General features: G+C 47.2%; 1 long non-coding RNA gene across 3 annotated transcripts in view; it reads left to right on the forward strand.

Moving 5' to 3' along the window:
• The window catches only part of LOC128123218 (uncharacterized), a 37,211-nt gene extending 17,616 nt beyond the window's left edge, over positions 1-19,595 (forward strand). For 2 of the 3 annotated variants that reach the window (XR_008222602.1, XR_008222604.1), the window contains 4 exons: positions 553-642; positions 12,943-17,104; positions 17,231-17,317; positions 17,563-19,595. This is a non-coding gene — a long non-coding RNA (uncharacterized LOC128123218). The remainder of the gene's footprint in view (positions 1-552; positions 643-12,942; positions 17,105-17,230; positions 17,318-17,562) is intronic. The other variant, XR_008222603.1, reaches the window with a different exon arrangement.
• Positions 19,596-19,904: the final 309 nt, after the last annotated feature.

A 19,904-nucleotide genomic window follows, 5' to 3' on the forward strand; every position in this document is an offset into this window, starting at 1 on the left:
AAAGAAAGAAAGAAAGAAAGAAAGAAAGAAAGAAAGAAAGAAAGAAAGAAAGAGAGAAAGAAAGAGAGAAAGAAAGAGAGAAAGAAAGAAAGAAGTGTGGTAACACATGACGCTATCCTAGGAACTGATGTTAAATGAGACTAGGCTTTGAAATCAGGAATAAAGAAAATGGCATCACCAAGCTGATGGGTGATTGTCATCATGGCTGCTCATCTGAGGAGTTTGTGTTTGAACTAGAGCTGGGCTTCCATTTGTGTACAGTTAAAATGGAGAGAACAATGTGAGGAGGCACAGATAGCAATTATTTCCTTGTTCCTAACATATAGATATTGGCTCACTGCCAGAGCTTCAAAAAACGCTGAACACCAGATTTTGCCCTGCATAGAACTTTGCCTGAGATCAGCTCTTAAAATCCCATAAATTGTAAAATTCCACCTGCTCCCTTAGATGCTTGATACTAACCCAAAAGCTAAGGAGCCACGTGGTCTCTCATTGTGTGGCCACATCCCCAGTCCTGGATACCTTTTAAATAAAGTCTCATTCTACTTTCAGGAACCAACACACCCCACAAAAGCAATGCATTCCACCAGACAGGATGAGGCGTGGAGGAGGAGTGCGTTATTTCTGGAGAGTCTGGCACGGGTGAGACTCGGGGACTGTCCCATTTAATCCTCACAAACCCCTTTGAAACATCTCTGAATTATTTCCATCACTCTAAAGTCTAGGAAGCTGTGGGTTCAGAACTGGTTCATCTGTCCACCAGTCAGTGACAGATCTGGCTATGTAGCCTGCTTCCCATGCTCCATAGCTGTGCCCCTGTCAAGTGACTGGGTGCTTTCCGGCCTCTGGCTAAGTGGATAGGTTTCATCCTTGGGCTTCATGCAGCTCTGTATCACTGCCCAACTTTGGAGGCTTGATGGACATTTTCTCAAAAGATCTCCAGGATCCTGTTCCCCAAGGCCAACGTTTATGTCTCTTCCCTCTGTGCCATGGCATGCCAGGTGGAATCCTTTCCTAAAGATGACCCTGTCTGGCCTCTGTCCTGGGAACCCACATTCTTTTCCAGAGACAGCAAGCTCCTTGAGGCCAAGGTCAAAGTCTTTATCCCATTGATCATTACAGTAGCAGGCATAAGGCATGATGTCTCTGGTTTCTCTAGGCTCAATAAACGCTTCACAAATGAACAATGATTCAGGCCTAAGAAATGCAGAGAAGTGGAACCTCTAAGTTCATACTACCAAAGGCACCACTTATCCCCAAAGAGTTTTGTGAGTTTTCTTAAAAGATTGATTTTAATATTTAATTGTCTCTGTGTGTGTATGTATCAGTGCAGCTGGTGCCTGCAGAGACCAGAAAAGGGCATCAGATCCCCCGGAACTGGAGTTACAGGTTATTATGAGTTGCCTAAATGACGGTTCTGAGAATAGCGCTCTGGTCCTCTGGAAGAGCAACAAGTGCTCTTTCTGCCTGAGCTCTCTTCCTTGTGTTTTAATAATACACTCAAAGTTAGCATATCAGTCAGGGTCCTCCAAGAAAGAGAATCAATAAGAAATTTAATTATGTATTTATTTACATATATTTATGAGACCAGTTATGGATATTGGTTCGTGGAGGGCCAAGATGTCTTAATGGTAAGCTGTCTGCAAGCTGGAGAAACAGCAAAGTTTGTTGCTAGAGTTTTCCTGCCTGGCCCACAGTCAGGACAAATCTCTCTCACCCGCCAGTCCCAAGCCGCTCAAACCCGACCAAGTAAACACAGAGACTTATATTGGTTACAAACTGTATGGCCGTGGCAGGCTTCTTGCTAACTGTTCTTACAGCTTAAATTAATCCATTTCCATTAATCTATACCTTGCCACATGGCTCGTGGCTTACCGGCATCTTTACATGTTCCTTGTCCTGATGGCGGCTGGCAGTGTCCCCCCTCCAGCTTCCTGTTCTCTCAATTTTCCTCTCTGTTAGTCCCGCCTATACTTCCTGCCTGGCCACTGCCAATCAGTGATTTATTCATTGACCAATCAGCAACACATTTGACATACAGAACATCCCACAGCACTTCCCCTTTTCTTTTCTTAAAAAGGAAGGTTTTAACCTTTACACATCTCCAAAGTCAGCTTGGTATATTTGGGAATTTGGGCGTAGCTTCTCTTACTACTTCCTGCTGGAGGGGGGCGCTGTATCTTCTGGGGAAACAAAGAATTTTAGGATCACGGAGTAGTCCGTGAGGCTGTATCATCTGAGCCAGTTGCCTTGAAATGGTTCTGGATGTTGGATCATCTGGGCCATGGTGTCATCGGAGACCTTTCAGGTGGTCTTGGCTGGTCAAACCTGATGTGTCTTAATCTGGAACAAATCCATAGCCTCTTGCTTTCTGTGGAAACAAAAGAGACTCTTTTCCAAAGCAACATATCCTTACATCCAAATTTTGAAGTCAAAGTATCTTTAAAATATACATACTGGTTTAACTCAGCTTCCTTTACAATCAAATATTTTTCTGTAGTTAAGAATCCCAAAGACAACACAATCCAGACTCTCTGTGTAATAGTCATCTCTACGTGGCTTATTTTTTATATTAATTTTACTGTCTCTTTAAAGACTTTATTTTTAAACCATGTATTTGTTTCTATACTGTATATATCACCTTTTTTTGTCTCTTTTAAGCCTACGTATATTTTATACACATTTTAAACTATTACATCTGAATCTGTCTTATTGTGAATCTATTGTTTTAAGCTGTAACAGCTGTGGCTGCTGGCTCCGCCCACCTCAGCTTTCCAACATGGCGGCAGTATGCTTACCGCCAGCTCTGGGAGCCATCGTGGGTCTATGCTTTTATCCAAGCAGCGTGTAGCCCAGAAACCTCTTTTTTTGTTTTGTACTGGCAAAGGCTAAATCCACAATGCAGCTTAATGTGCCACTTGCAGAGGCCTCATTCCCGCCATACTGCAGGTCGAGCGCGCACGCCAGCAACCCGCCAGTAGCTCAAACCGGCAGCTGCCGCTCATTTGAGAGAAACAATTAGGAACTGTTTTTAGCTCCGTTTTAGAATCTTTTTTTTCAGTTTTTAGGTGGAAACTCTTGCCCCACGTTGGGCGCCATTTGTTGCTAGAGTTTTCCTGCCTGGCCCACAGTCAGGACAAATCTCTCTCACCCGCCAGTCCCAAGCCGCTCAAACCCGACCAAGTAAACACAGAGACTTATATTGGTTACAAACTGTATGGCCATGGCAGGCTTCTTGCTAACTGTTCTTACAGCTTAAATTAATCCATTTCCATTAATCTATACCTTGCCACATGGCTCGTGGCTTACCGGCATCTTTACATGTTCCTTGTCCTGATGGCGGCTGGCAGTGTCCCCCCTCCAGCTTCCTGTTCTCTCAATTTTCCTCTCTGTTAGTCCCGCCTATACTTCCTGCCTGGCCACTGCCAATCAGTGATTTATTCATTGACCAATCAGCAACACATTTGACATACAGAACATCCCACAGCAAAAGTTAATGATAGAATTCAGGTAATGTCCAAAATCCCGAGACCAGGGGCAACTGGTGACTGAGGGTAGAAGGTGGTTGTCTCAGCTCAAAGCAGAGAAGGAATTTGCCCACTTACAGCTCTTTTGTTCTCTTCAGGCATTCTGGAAATTAGATGAGGTCAACCCATAATGGGGATCCTCATCTATGATGGATTTTCTTCTTTCTGTCTACAAGTTCAGTGCTAATTGCCTCTGGAAATCCCCTCACAGACACACCCAGATACAATCTGGGCACTTCAGAGCTCAGGCAAGTTGAGATACAAAGTCAATCATAGGCAGGAAAGGTAGGGTTATCTTTGAACCTTGGTCATTATCAAAGTAAAAGGTTTGTTCAAGGATAAATAAAGGTTGGGAATCTGACACACTTTCTTTGGCCCTAGGCTGGTCCTTAACTAAGACCCAATGAAAGGTAAGTCGCTAGAGTGGCTGAGCCACCTTTCCCCACCCCTCCTAGTCAATGTTGGGCTTCACAATGAGCCCCCCCCCCCCATGGCTACCTGATGATAATCCCTGCTGTATATTTTATATCTCCAGTGTCTCCCTATAATCCTCTAAACATGGAGCCCTTTTATGAACTCATTCGAAAAATTTATTTTGGCTTTCTTATTGTTGTTGTTTTCTCAAGCCATACTCTTACTCTGTAGCCCAGGCTAACCTGAAACTCATATAGCCCAGGCTGACTTTGAACATGCAACAATTCTCTTGGTATGGTCTCCTGAGTGCTAGGGTTGCAAACATGTGCCACTACACACAGTTGGAGAATTAAGTGTGTGTGTGTGTGTGTGTGTGTGTGTGTGTGTGTGTGTGTGTGTATGTATGTGTGTGTGTGTGTGTGTGTGCATAAAGTATATGAATTTGTTTACTTTTATATGGGTACATGCAAGTGCATGTGTGTGTACATGCCTGTGGAGGCCAGCAGTCAGTGTTGAGTGTCTCCCTCAGTTGTATTCCATTTTTTGAGACAGGGTCTCTCACTGAACTTGGAGCTCACCAAGCAGCCAGGCTGGCTGGTCAGCAAGCCCCAAGGAACTCCGGTGTTCATTCCCCTGACCGTTACCATTACAGACCAGCACCTGCCACACCCAGCTTTTACATGGGTCCTGCGGACCCGAACCCCCATCTAAAAGTTTGCATAGCAATCGCTTTATTGCCTGCGGCATCTCTTCTGGAGAGTTATTCTATGATAACCTAGATACCAGTCAATAGATGAGTGAATAAAGAAAAGAAAATGTAATTTTATACAATGGAGTTCTTAATTCAGCCACAGAAAACAGAATTATATCATTGGTAGGAGAATGGGTGGAACTGGGAGGCACAATATTAAGAAAAAGGTTACGCCAGGGTCAGAATGATACAGAGCCCGTGCTTTTGCTTGTATGTGGAATCCAGTAAGGTAAACAGGACATTACAGTAGAAGTTGGGGAATTGTTGTTGGGGAATTGTTGTTGGGCAGAGATGTAGGGAAATGGGTGTGAAGAAGATTAAAGTATGCCTCCAACACCTTTAATCTAGTACTTGGGAGGCAGGTGAATCTCTGGGTTCGAGGCCAGCTTGGTCTACTTAGTGAATTCCAGGGCAGCCAGGGTTACACAGAGAAACCTTGTCTTGAAAAACCAAAAGCCAAAAACAAAACAAAACAAAAAACCCAAAGCATGCTATGGACATGTATGAAAATGTCACAATGAAACCCATTATTCTCTACAATTAATACATCCTACTGAAAACATGACACCACACTGCAGGAAGATACGCAATTATTATTTCTTAATAAAAAAGTTAAAAGTAGATTCCGGCAAGTAGCCTGAAACAGTGTGCTAAAGCCTGCTGGAGCTCTTTGCCCTTCCATGACTCCTCCCCAGCTTCCTTGTCGGGCTCTGTGGACACTGGCTGCAGGCTGGCCTGCCTCAGCTGCTTGCCTCTGGATAGCCGTGTTTGTATTCAGATCAACTTTGATCACGTGAGTGCTCCCTACACAGGACTCGGAGAGCATCTCAGACCACCTGTTCTACATTGAGAGGAAGCCTTGGGAGGCAGCTCTTGCCTGAGAGAATTTACCCCCCCCCCCCATTTCATTTTAAAATTCTACTTTCTGTGGCCCAAGGTCCCCACCTGCCTGGAGCTCAGCTGACTGAGGCAGGGGGAAGACTGTCCTTGGATTGTTCTCATCGTGAAATAATTTGCAGCCAGCTACGGTGGAACCTCGGAAGCACTCGAATGTTGTCTGGAGAAATCTTGCCCAGATATAACATTGAGACAACATTTAAAACCTCATTTAAGTGAACACAAAGAGAGGGCTCCTGGGTAAAAGAGACTTAATTAATCTCGTTTCTGTGTAGATACTTTTAATTAAATGTAACTCCACATTCCTTGCAAGTAGATTGGAAGGGCCAGGCAGTCTTGCTACTTGGTGGTGCTGAGCACAAGGGGGCTGGCAGGTGGGCTGAGGCAATCAGACGCTCTGGAAGTGTGCTGCTGCCCCAGAGCTGGAAATGGGCTGTGTCTGTCTCCGCCTCCACTGTACCTCCATCTCAAGCAACAGGTGCCTCCTGCGTGAGCCCCAGTTTCACCATCCTCTCTTGAGCGCCTCCTCTTCTTTTTATGACTCATCTTCAGTTCTAGTCCAGGCTCTTGACATTCTTTCTTGGATTATCACAGTAGACGTCTCACATTCTCCCCTCTCCATTCTGCATCCCTCCTGGTCCATTCTAATTTAGTTAGCTAACTGGCTCCTCTTCAAACCCCACTTCCATTGAAATAGCACTCCTCTGTTCAATAATTCAAAACAGCTTCCTATGTTCTCATTAAGTGTGAGCTTTTCCTCTTGGTATGGCCAAACTATGATGTCCCAGAAGACAGTTGAATCTGTGCCTGGAGCAGAGGATGAGCTAGGATGGAGCCAACAAGAAGTCTCCTGGGGACACAGAGGACCAGAGTCCGGCAGGCTGTACACATCAATTTGACCAATCTATGAAAAGGGGAAGAATTTGGATTTGAGTCAATGGAAATCGAAGAGAGCAGAGGACAGCCAGTATTCTCACTGAAGGAGAAGCCTCCACAAATTCAGGATCCCAGGAGAGATCAACGGAAGGAAGCTTCTGTTGGGTGATCTGCAGCCTTGGGCACAGGAGAGTGTGTTAAAGAGTAGTGTCATCACGGCAAAGACTAGTCCCTCATGGTGGTGGTGTTCTTCCTGGTGTATGGACTCATCCATTTCCTCCCTTCCAGATGGGTGGGGCCACTTGCCTGAATTTTGGCCAATGAAATATGGGTAGAATTGCAGGGTGCTCAGATCTTCTCAGAGATTTCTACACTGTCTCCTTTTGCTCCACACAGTTGGAAGTAGGTCCAAGGAAGATAACAAAGATATTAGACAGATGGACTCTGAGCCTCTGGGTAACTTCGATGTATGAGATTGTGACGTGAGTAAACAGTGTGCCACATGGAAGGTTTGAGCGTGTCCCTTGAGAGCCACAGGCTGGAACCTTAATTCCTCAGTGTGGTGGTGCTGGGAGCCAGAGTCTAGTGTGTGCATGTTGGGGGGGTATTTGGGTCTTGGGAGATGAATCACGGATAGAGTACTATCTACTTTGTAGGAATAAGTTAGCTGTTTTAGGCCTTGGGGCTTCTTTTTTTTCATGCATCTCTAGCCGCTCTTCCTCTATTAGGCTCCCACCAAAAGCCAGACAGATGCTGATGGGATGCTCTGGAGATGCCCTAAACCCCGAAAGCATGAGCCAAAACAAACTTCTGTGTGTGTGCATACATGCATATATATATGTATATGTATATATATATATGTATGTATATAAATGCATATACACACACTCAGTCTTGGGTGTTTTACTATAGCAACAGAAAGTGTAAGAAGACATGAAGTGACTGAGATGTGGGGACTGAGACACTAGCCAGCCCTCTCATAATTAACACAATAAGCTTTGGCCATAAGGAGTCTCTTGGGAGAAAAAGAAGATAAATCTAAACCACACTGGGTTCCTTCAGCCTGTGAAGGTCTTGTCACAACCATAGGCCCACTTGCCACGCCGATGCATGTCAGCATTCTCCTCTAACTCTGAGGGGCCTCAGGGACCAGAAAAAGAGGAAATCTAGTCTGGGCTCTACCTCAAAATGGAGGCTAGGACTACAATGGCTGCTGGATTCTGCTGGGACGCGGCTGCAAAGACCACAGGCTTGTAACAAAGGCATCTGTGCTTGATTGAGTGGCGTGTGCTGATTGGGGTAGCAGCTTTGGGCTGAGGGGTGTGCTCAGATCTGCTCCAGATGTGACTGCTTGTAGATCATGGCTGGCTGCAGAAATGCTAACCACTCAGCTAAGTCATGCAAGCACACCGAAACTTCCGCTCCCTGGCGCAACGCTAATGTTGTGGTAATCAAAGCAAGTGATGAGCCCAGAGTCAATGAGGTAGAACTGTTTGCTCTGGGTCCAGTGAGTCACACCACTGTGGAAAAGGAAGGAGAATTGCAGGCTTGTAGCTCAGGGGTGGAAGGCTTGCTAGCAAGCAAGCAGGCTCTGGGTTTGAATCCTAGTACTGAAAAAAAAAAAAAAGCCTTTAATAAGACAATTCCTGCCTAGAATTCAATGCCCCTGGGCCTATCGGCCCGGTGTTTGAGTAAGAGGCGTTATATCTGCATAGTGCACCAGGGGATTGTGGGTAATAGAAACAGAACTTGGAGAACTTGGAGGAAAAAGCTCCAGTCTCTTGTCCTGGTGCTGAGTGGCCAAGGACCTTTGGAAAGTCACTTCTCTCTGGGATGTACTTTAATTATCTGGGACGTGAGCAAGATGGGCAGAGTGATTTCTACGATCTTTTCAAGCTCACAGCCCTGAAGACCCTAAGCAAATCACCTCTGTGACCCTAAGCTGTGGTCTTTCTGAGGCTGTTTTCCTCCTGCCAGGCCCACGTGCTGTGTGGGTTTTGTGCAGTCTGGGAGAACGTGGCTTTTGCAGAGCTGTCCCGGGAGGGAGCTGGGGAGAGGAGCCTGAGTGCAGGCTTGAGTGTATTTCTCTAGGCTTCTAAAAGCCCTTAGATCAGGCTGCTCAGGGCCTGATAATTTTTCCATTAAGAGGAAATAATTTTCTGGGTCTGTTTTGGCTGTATTTATCTGCAGTTGACAGCGTCAGCCACCTCAGCCGTGACATACTGCCCACCCCCTCAGACCAGACCATGTACTTACGGGGAGAAGAAAGGGCCAGAGGTCTTGCTTTCTCCTGGCTGGGATGAAGGGGAACACAGCCACAAAGTGACCCTGGTATCTATCTCATATGACCCTTGGGTGGCCTCAGGCACCTCCTACTCCCTTTCATCCCTAGAAGAGAAATGTAAACAATAACTCCACCATGAAAACCCCCCACTGTGCTCTCTCCGCCCCAGCCCCCACCGGCTGCCTATCGCTTCTCCTAAGCCAGCCTGACAATAACCATTCATCACCAAAAAAGAAAACAAAGTACAGAGAAACAAAAACCAATCTAAGGCCGCAAATTGACGTCAAACTTTGAAAAATGGACTGTGAGATGGTGTGCGGTGTGCTCTGTCTGCCTTCCAGAGCAGACAGGGCTGGGCACCTCCTTGTCTCGAACCCTCGTGGTCTCAAGTTCAGTTTGGAGGTGATTACAGCCGGGGATTTGGCTTGACTCTCGAAGGTAACATTGGGATAGGGACGGGGAGTCTTCCAAGCAGCCACTGAGCACTGTGGCAGAGAATAGCCACCTCTTGCATGGGGAGGACTGCTCTCTTGTGAGTAGAGCTGCAGAGGCTGGGCATATGACAAGGTGACATTGGCTCCACGACACCCTTCTGGATTCTGCTCTCTTGGGAGTTGGGGTATAAGATCCTGGCAGATATGGCTTTAGGGGAGGAAGAGAAAAGTCGGAGATATTGATAGCTTACGCTTGTGTACACAGACTTTAACCAAGTTCAGGTGCCTTTCAAAGGCATGGCCTCACTGGGAGGCAAGCTGTGGGGTGGACCGCTGATCCCACTGGATAGCAGAGAAAGTAAGGGGCTGCTGTCTTCATATTCCATGATCCGCTCAGAATGACACAGAGTCAGCAGCCAGGATCTCCTGCTTCCTCAGTGGGCTGTCCAGAGAAAACCAGGAATCCTTCAAAGAAGTTCCCCAGAGAGAGTTTGAGATGGCAACGGGTCAGAGGCAGACGGAATTATCTTTCTCCTGGGATTCCTCTGGGGACTTCTTACCTGTTTATTACCTGTTTATCCCTTAGATCAGCCCCAGGGCAAGATGGAAGAGGTGGTGATTGGTCCAAGAGAATAATGTGTGAAGGTTTGTTTCTGTCTACCAGAAAACACTGGTCTCCTTTCCTTCCTCCTCCCCCTTTTCTCTCGGTTGTCCCTCCTCCTCTCTGCCCTCCTTCCTCCATCTCTTGGAGTCAGGTCCTAATTCTCCAAATGGGTACCCAGAGCCTTTGGCCTGTTTCCAGATGCTGTGGACTCCCTACCAACCAGCCCATGTCTTTGAAGAGTAGATTAGATACAGCAGGCATCATCCATACGCTCTCTCCTTTCCAGCCCTCAGCCAGTCCCTTGGTCATTGTCCATTTGCTCAGGGGCCTGAACTCTGTAAGAAGAGCCAGATAATCCGACAGGCAGAACAAAGGCAGGCTACCAAGGTTCGAATCCAGGTCCCCCTATGAGCCTTCCATCTCCAGGCAAGTTAATTAACCTCTCTTAGCTTTAGTTCCCTTATCTGAGAAATGAGCATAATAGCACCTCATAGGGTTATTGGGAACTGCGAATGAATTTATGTAAAGAACTTAGCACAATGCCTGAAGCATAATAAATATTCAATAAATGTTAGTTATTTTTGGCTTTTAAACCTACTCATGATCCTGTCTTGGTAGAGGCTAATGAATCACTCCAAAGTTAAAATAGATATGTTTTTACAGCAATCTAATTAAGAACAAAGGATTTTATTCCCTGAGTTACACCTTTGGAAAAGACCCTCTTTGGTACTGGGGTCTTCTATCTAAACCTTCAGAGTTTGACCCAGGTTCCTGGTGTGAATAACCATGTGGACTTCTAGATCTGTCTGTCAACATTGCCGTTTGAACCAGAGCTCACACCCTTCAGCATACGCGCACAGCAGATTCTGGAATCATAGTATATGATAAGAGGGATGTGAGTGGAGAAGGGCAAATGCGGAGGTGTTCTAGGTATCTGTGGCCTGGGTACCATCTCTGCAGAGAGACAGAGGATGCAGATGGAGTCTGGAATCTGAAGACCAGGATTCCAATCTTTCCTCTTTCATTGTGTTCTGCTGTAGTGTGCTGGCTGTTTTTTCTCAACTTAATATAAGCCAAGCTGGGTCATCGGAGAAAAGGGACCTCAACTGAGAAATGCCTCCATCAGTTTGGCCTGTGAGCATGTCTATGGTGCATTTTCTTGACTGATCATTGATGTGGGAGGGGCCAGACCACTGTGTATGGTGCCACCTCTGGGCTAGGTGGTCCCAGCATGCACAAGAGAGTAGACAGAAGAAGCTACAGGGAGCAAGCCAGAAAGCAGCATTCCTCCATGGCCTCTGCTTCAGTTCCTGCCTCCAGGAACTGTCTTGAGTTCCCAGCCTGACTTCACTTCATAATCAGGATATGTAAGCCAAACAAACCCTTCCCTCCTCCAATTGCATTTAGTCATGCATGATGCTTTTTAAACAGCCGTAGAAAGCAAACCAAGACATGTAGACATCATACAATTTCTCTGACCATTTATTTTCTCCCAGGAAATGCTAGGAATACATAACACAGATAAAAAGCACTTTGTTAATGATCTATACTGAGGTACTATTTTTCCTTCAGATAGTGTGAGTCTGAAGTCAGGAGAACTTTAGATTTTGAAAGCTTATTTGTAGTGTGCGTGAACATTCTGGCCCATTTCTTCTTTCCAGGGCCATTGGTTGTAAGAAGCAGCAATTCCAGAGTCTGGGGAGATCGCTCAGCCAGTAAAGAGCTTGCTGTGTGATCATACAGACCCAAGTTTGGACCCCGGGCACCCATGTGAAAAGCTGGGCACAGTGGAGGACATCTTAATCCTAGTGCTGGGAAGGTGGAGACAGGAGACTGCCTGGAGCTTACTGGCCAGGCCAGATGGACAATTAATGAGTTCCAGGATTGGCAAGAGGTCTTGTTTCAAAACATAGGGTGGCGAATGATAAAGACACCTGATGAGGACCTCTGGCTTCCACATACACACACAGTTGCACACCCACAGGTGCACACATCCACATGGGCATATGCATGTTACACACACACACACACACACACACACACACACACACACACACACACAAAGTTGAGACCCCCTAGGTTACCACTGCAGTGTGCATGGAGAGGAATGGTTGATGGGGATGAGGGTCTCAGGGCTGCAGAGTTGCAGGGCATTGTGGGAAGGGAAGAGGTAAGTCTGGTTCAACAGTAGCTGAGCTCTGAATCACTGCCTTCCTGCAGAAGCTTTCTTTTCTGCCTCTGTTTTTGCCTTTCTCAGTACATCTGCCCTACCCTCTCTCCATTCAGCTTACCCCATGTGCTTCTCATTTCCACACACCTTATAACCAACCTATCTGTGCCCACAGATTCCTTAGTGCTGTCTCATACCACCTGCTGCCACCAATGGCAGCTCCCTCTCAAAGTCCCTGTCAAACTCCAGAAGGGACCTGATTTTCACGCTGCCCCCTGACCACAGACCCTTGCCACAGGCCACTTTATGGATCACCTTGTGTGTCCTGCCCACCCGACCCTTTCTTGCTTACCAGTTGCTGGAGACCAGGGTCAGGAACTCTGAGGTGAGGGGAGACCAGGGCTGGAAGGGTATATTGACAACTTTTCTCATAATTGTGACAGAATATTTGGCAACAAGCAACCAGAGAGAGGGAGGAAATCATTTGGGTCTTGGTTTGAAGGCATATAGACCACAGTGGTGGAAGGGATTGGCCTCCATCAGATTGGCACTCAGAAAGCAGGGAGGGAGGAAGCCCCGAGCGCAACTAGATTTCTCCTTTATCTCTTTTTATTCAGTCCAGGACCCCACCAGGGGATGGAACCACCCATATTCAGGGTGAATCTTCTTTCTCCCTCTGACTCCTTGTTGGGAAAGCCTTCACAAGACACATTCAGAGGATGACCCTCGAAATTAACCAGCAGGAGCCAGTTCCCCTAGAATGGGCTTTGGATGGGTTAGTAGACAAGTCACCTCCTCAAAATGTCCTGGGGTCATCTGGAAAATAGAGGGTGATGACGATTGAATGAGGGACTCATGGAAGGTTCCTGCCAGTCCTCTGATCTAACCCGTCCTGCCCCCTCCCAGAGGCTTTCTAGATTCAAATGTTTTCCCCTCTCTCACCTGAGTCAACACAGCAGCCCCCTACCTGGTCTCTTGCCTACAGGTTTACCTCTTCTCCATTGGATCACATCCATTTCCCACCTATTGCCATCCTGATTTTGAAATGTGAAGTTGAGGAGCTACACCACCAACAGCTGGTAAAGATGAGACAAAACCCAGGGGCTCCTATTTTGCTGGTGGGATTGTTTAGTTCTGTGGCATTGGGGGAAGTCAAGGCAGTGATACCTGTTATGACGAGAAGACTATAACTTTTGATTCAGCGTTACCACTTTCAACAGATCCATCCTATGGAAACAAAAGCATTAGTATGAAAGACTGCCAGATTGGGCTGCTTATTATAATGCATGATTTTAGGTAATGACATAATTGTAAATAACCTGGAGACCCAACAGTAGATATCTGAATGCATTTTATTAACCCATACCCTAGAAAATAATATACATATCTTTTAATGAGTCAGTCCTGTAACTGTTGAATAGGGATATATTACAACATGAGATAAAGAGGTTGCTTTATAGAGAGTATCATTCATTTTTAAAAAAGGCATGTACATGACGAGCGTGGAAGGAGGTTGAAAATGGTGGGTGCCTTGCATGGCATACAGCAGAAACCCTAAGTTTTAACACCATTGGTGTTATGGTTTGGGTGGAAAGGCTGCATGCTTGTGTTGCACACTTGGTGATGTTTTAGGGAGACGATGAAAACGCTGACAGAACCTAGCTAGAGGAAACAGGCCCCTTTGAAGATTGTAGGTGACCCCTGGTCCCTTTCTCTCTATTTCCTGTCCACCGTGAGAGAGACAGCCTTTTTCTCGACGTGTTCTTGCCACCATGGTGTTCTGCCTCACCATGGGCCCATAGTCAATGGAACTAAGACTGTGAACTAAAATCTGTACCTGCGAGCTCAAGGGACTCTTTCTTCCTGGATTACAGATGTGAGGAACTGCCTCATACAATCATCAATACTTAGAAGGCTGCTTAGAAGGTGCTAGATGCCTGGGCCACCCCAGAGTTCCTGACCTTGCAGCGGTGGAGTGACCAACACTGGGTCTGATGAACACATCCTGAGTGACATTACTGCCACCCTCCTAGGGAACACACTTTGAGAACCATGGTGCAGCGTAGAACAGGGGTGGGGCAGCAGATGTGGGGATGATTATGGACTTATCTTCATACATTTCATGTTCTTTCACTAGTTTTAGCATGATGATTTTGTCAAATGCTATCAAGTTTGAAGACTTTTTTTTTTTAAGAGAGATGGCTCAGAGGATAAGAGCACTGACTGCTCTTCCAGAGGTCCTGAGTTCAATTCCCAGCAACCACATGATGGCTCACAACCATCTGTAATGAGATCTGGTGCCCTCTTCTGGCCTGAAGTCATACATGCTGTAACATAATAAATAAAATAAATCTTTAAAAAAAAAAAAAAAAAAAGAAAGAAAGAAAAGAAAAGAAAACCAAAGAGTAATCTACCTAGCTCATCTTTGCCGATTTCCTTTCCTGGCTCCAGACGGCCTACAGAGTAAAGTTTAAACTCATCTGAGCACTCACCAGTTTGGTATCACCTGACAGTGCACAGTAGACCTGCCCAGGAGGCACAAAGCTGGCCATCCTTCCCCAGGGAGCCACGGTTCCCTACATCTGCACCTTTCTCACATACCCGCCTTAAATGAATACATAGAGGTTCTTTCTTCTGGATTTGCTGGGGATGGAACTCACAGCCTATACAGGAAGCACTCTCCCACTGAGCCCCACCCCAACCTAGTAGACTTTTCTGTATGTTCCTAGCACTGGGAACAGGCCTGCAAATACAGTAGGTAGGTGCTCAATACATATTAGGGGTTGGGGAGGACAGATGAGTGAACATCTGGTCCCCAGGGAAAACCTCTGCCGTGGAACCTCCTTTTTAGGTAACCTGCTCTGCTCGGCATCTTCTCCCAAGGGCTGGCTGTGCTTCCCCAGGTGCTGGTTTGTCAAGGAACCAGCAAACTAACCCAGACAGCAGCAGGAGGACAGGCAGGTGTGCCGGAGCAGGGTGTGTGTGCTCCAGCCCCACCTGTCTCTCCTCCAAGCTCTTCAGCCCGCTCAGCCTCCCGGAGCCCACTCAGTCTAAGTGGGTAATGGTGAAGGGAGGGTGGAGGACGCAGGGAGGTCCCAGCATGAGGCTGTAAGCAGGCTGCATCCTTATGCTAATTTCTCTTTGGAGCGAGAATGTGTGTTTGTACGGATGAATGGGCACCTATGGATGTGGGTGTGTGAGCATGTGCATACTCATCGGTAATTAATTACAAAGCCTCACGCTTGTGTGGTACTTTACAGTTTATAAAGCATTTCACGTCCATTATCCTATTAAGTCCTCATAAAACCCCGTGACTTATGCTGTGATAGTTATTTACATTTTTGTAACGGGCAAAATAAGCCTTAGAGAGTTTAAGTGACTTGCTTCACAGACGGCACCTTGAGGAGACCCAGGGAATAAAGAGTACAGGTATCCCTGGCCATGTGTCCCAATGCTGATGTTCCTCCTGGTACTCAGGATGACTGAGAGGAGGCATGGTAGGATTTCACAGCATCACCTACTCACCCCACCTGGAAGGATGCTATTCCAGGTCCTCATGCCCCATAGTCAGCATGTCACTCAGTAGACCATGCACAGGCACAGTGGGGGATCTATGTGTCTGCAGGAAGGAATGAACCTTAATGGGTAAGAGGTCACACTTTGAAGTCTAGTAGGTTTAGGTCCCAATGTTATAGCTGTTTCTCTTCCTAGCCATGGACTGTTGGGCAAATCACTGACCCTCTTGGTTCCTTAGTGACCATATCTGGGAAAGAAAGAGAGAGAGAGGGAGAGAGAGAGAGAGAGAGAGAGAGAGAGAGAGAGAGAGAGAGAGAGAGAGAGAGATGGATCTTGCTGACTTTGACTACCGGGCTATCAAATGGTGAGAGTGTGTGCAAGGTGCTTCATACAGGCTCTGGTGTATAGCCAGCCCTCAACAGCCAACAAACCATGATTACCTCAGAGGATGCAGCCAGGGAGGGACTCTGAGATGAAGGGCCTCTTTTACTGAGTCTTGCTGGGTGTCCCTGAGTTGCAGAAGCATGGGGGTCTGGGCAAAGCAATCCCCTCTGTTGTCTCTGGGACCTGGCTTTCTCTCCAACATCCTGTACTGGCAGCAAAGTACCAGGCGTGGGGCCACAAAGGAGGAGGGCACTATTTGGGCACACAGCCTCAGAAGGTATGACTGACAGCTGACTTTAACAGAAGGAGCATGCTGTGGCCGCTTCTTCCCATGGTCAGAAGGCAGCAAAAGTGGGCTGCAACCTCATGGGTACCCAACCTTTAGAGTCCCCTCCCCAGGAACTGAAGGCTCCATAACTTCCCCACATAGCTGAACCAGGTGAACCAGCTGAGGACCAAGTGTTCCACAGGAGCCTATGTGGGGCATTTCCCTGTCAAATCACAGCCAAAAGGTAAGAGCTGGTAAACAGGAAGATCTCTGAAGGAGGCCAGGCTCCTGTGGGCACTGGGGCAGCCAGAGGAGGGGGATGTGGGAGAGTTTGGAGAAGAGGATGGAGACAGCGACAGGGCAAGTGTAGGATCAGGCCTGTAGACGGCTCTCAAGCAGAAGGGGTGTGAGTATTAGGAACTGCAGCCCCTTAGAGGTTGGAGGGTGGAGCCCATCATAAATGGCCCTCTGCTCATATTTCTCTCCCATCCTTCATGCTGACAGGTTTCCTCAGTTCTTGGGTCTCAAAGCCAGGAGATCTGGTTGGACTGTGTTTCCTTTACATACTACCTACATGATCTTAGGCTAATCCCTGAGCCTCTCTGGGTTGCATTTTCCACCTCTGAAAAGTGGATAATGTCAATAATGCCAAGCTTGAAAGTTTATATCGTGAAGATTTGATGGAGTGATGTCCCTAGCCTGCACACGGAAGGGAAGGGACAAGTCTGAGTTATTGTCCCCTAATGAACATGACCTCCCTTCCCCTCTCCTCTCTCCAGGTGTGAAAATGACCACCTGGCCACAGAGAGCTGAAGAAATGAACCTGTGTGGACAGGTGTCTTTCTTTCCTTTATCATCTTGGCAGAGCATCCACTATAATGGAAGCAAGGCCCTCTGGGAAGAAATCTGATCACAGTGACAGAGACCAGGTGCCTCAGAACCGGAAGAGAAGTGGAAGATGGGTCCTGAGACTTCCTCCGTGAGTACTCACCTCCTCTGGTCTGCCTTCAGTAAGGACCCTTTCAAGTAATCATTCTAGAATGTTCAAGATTATCTTTAATTCTCCTTTCTTCCTCCTGGGTTCAACCTGTGATTCTTTCAACAGATATTTTTTGAGCACCTGCTACGTGACAGATGCTATTTCATATCTGTCTGCACTTTAGACACATTCCTTCTAAGACCTCGCCTTAAGGTAAACCCGAGTTTTATAGAATGCCCATGACAAGAGGTGGGACCGTCTCAGCTGATGCTGAGAACAAACACAAGGTGTGGTATCCAGTATTCTTATTCGACAGATTGAGGTCCCGGGGGGGGGGGGGGGGGGTCAGTGATTCTGAAGAACTTGCCACATCACCTAGTTAGTGGGGAACTAGAATTGAACTCTGAGTGTTGGGCTTTTGAGATTTAGTTCAGCTATTATTTATTCTCTGTCCCTAGCTAGGACTGGTGCAGGGACATCCTCACACTGCACCAACCTGTCATCCTCCATACTACCACCAAATCAACTTTCGGAAGTGCCACCTGCCTAGGTGACTTTCAAAGACCCTCTTCTACGACTTCTTCACTCCTCTGGTGGCAGCCTCCGGTCCCCAGATGTGGCCTGTGGTTTCCCTTACTTCTCCAAAAGACTAAGCCCTCCCGTGCTCTGTGTGGCCCTCCGCCTCCAGTCATTTCAGCTACAGTGAGCTGGACTCGGAAGCTCGCTGCTTCCACACCCATCAGCACTGTCCGGCCTCAGGAAGTTCCTTCCCTGTGGACACCCACCCTCCCTCTCTCCTCTCTGAGAGGACTTGGCATGATCCTGCTGAGGAGTCAAGCTGGGAAAGAGTCTACCTGCAACTTCCACTTCAAGAAGCAACTCACTGCATCCTTAAAAAAGAGAACAGGAAGAATAAGATGCACGTTAGCAACTCGATGCATCATCGAGGTGCCCAGGCATGGGAGAGGAGGACCGAAAAGGGCAGTGCTCAGAGTCGAGAGGGTTTTTTGTTTTTCAAGATAAGGTTTCTCTGTGTTAGCCCTGGGTGTCTTGGAACTCACTCTGTAGACCAAGCTGGCTTCAAACTCACAGAGATCCTCCTGCCTCTGCCTCCCAAGTGCTGGGATTAGAGGTGTGTGCCACCACTGAAGCATCCCTCTTTAAAAACTCTAAAATCTGAAAGGCTCCCAAATCTGAAACTGTGTGTGTGTGTGTGTGTGTGTGTGTGTGTGTGTGTGTGTGTGTGTGTGTGCGTGTGTGCATGTATATGCACCCTCTTGCACATGCGAAGGCCAGAGGAGGACATGGGTGATTCCTCACCTCGCCTCCTTGTGACTGAGTCATTGAGTCTAGAGTTGGGCAATCATCCAGCACACCCAGCGATCCCCCTGCCTCTGTCCTCGTAGTTCTGGTTTTACAGGTGTGCATGCTTTGATGCGAGTGCTGAGGATTCAGACTCAGGCCACGGTGCCGCACAGCAAGCAGTCTGAACCCACAGAGCCATCCCTTAGCCCCCGAATTCTGACATTTTTGAATGATGACAGCGTGAGAGTCCACACCTGACCCCAAGTGAAGAGTCAAAATTTAGGTGCAACGAGAATGTATAGAACCACTGCCATGCTGTGTGGATGTTCGGAAAACACCTGAAATTTCATGTTTAGACTTGGGTCCCCAAAACATCTCATTATGTATATGGAACTATTCCAAAATCCAGAAAACTCCGGTATCTGAATCCCTTCTCACTTAAGCATTTGGAAGAAGGGATGCTCAGTCTGTCCCGGGAGAAACACTGTTGGGGCTGTTTTCCTTTCCAGCCTCCTAAGTCACCAATGGAGAGGGCTGCCCAGGAGGGGAACTGGCCTTGGCTCCTCTTCCCCCAGAGCTTGGCTAAGGTTTAACAAGGCAGAGGATTTGTTTATCGAATTTGAAATGTGGAAAGGGTCCAGGGGGAAGGTGAAGAATTTCAAAATTCTTGCCAGGGCTGAGCAAAGAAAGATCTCTGTCTGTCCGTCTGTCTGGAGGTCTGGGTTTGCTCCAGTGGCACTGTGTGTGTGTGTGTGTGTGTGTGTGTGTGTGTGTGTGTGTGTGTGTGTGTGTCTGTGTGTGTGTCTGTGTGTGTGTCTGTGTGTGCGCACGCACTTCTGTCCTCCCTGCCTGGGCTTGGGTGCTAAGTTACCCGAGAAAGGCTGTGTGCCCACCCCTTGGAATGCTACATGCTAATGAAGGAGGCATTCCAATGCTGCTCCCCCAGGGCCCTGAGCCCGGGATCACATCTCCATTAATACACCCCTGGAGTTCATTGTGATTGGCATCGCTACAATAAACAGTAAATGAGTGAATAATAATTGGCCATCTATTTGACAGTGTTTCTGAGGTTGCCATGGCAATCACACCTTTTATTAAGCTTTATTAAGCTGCAACATAGGCAGTGAGGAGGCAGCAGCCTAGCACCCTGGGCAGCTGCAGCCAAGTCTGACCTGCTCCATGACCGTTTTTGTGGTGGGTTTGGGGGCGGCTTGTGGGATGGAGGGGGTGCTAGCTGTAGGTGCAGATGCCAGGTCTAGGGACACTCCCTTTTCATTGATTAAAAAAATTCACCTTCTTTGAGAGCATTTGGGAGAGACTATGCCCAACTGGAGATGTGAAAGGGTTTGTTTCTGACTTCTCTTTTCTTCAAGTATCTGAGAAGTGAAAATTGAGGTTCTAGGGACCAGATGATGTTATTTTATTTTTGCCCTGAGCATTTCCCCCAGAACCACGGTAACAATTAAACTAAGGACAAATCTGGAAATTAGAACCA

This window comes from Peromyscus californicus, unplaced genomic scaffold, assembly GCF_007827085.1.
Source record: "Peromyscus californicus insignis strain IS unplaced genomic scaffold, ASM782708v3 Scaffold_11__1_contigs__length_118956290, whole genome shotgun sequence".
In the NCBI taxonomy this organism is placed as follows: domain Eukaryota; kingdom Metazoa; phylum Chordata; class Mammalia; order Rodentia; family Cricetidae; genus Peromyscus; species Peromyscus californicus.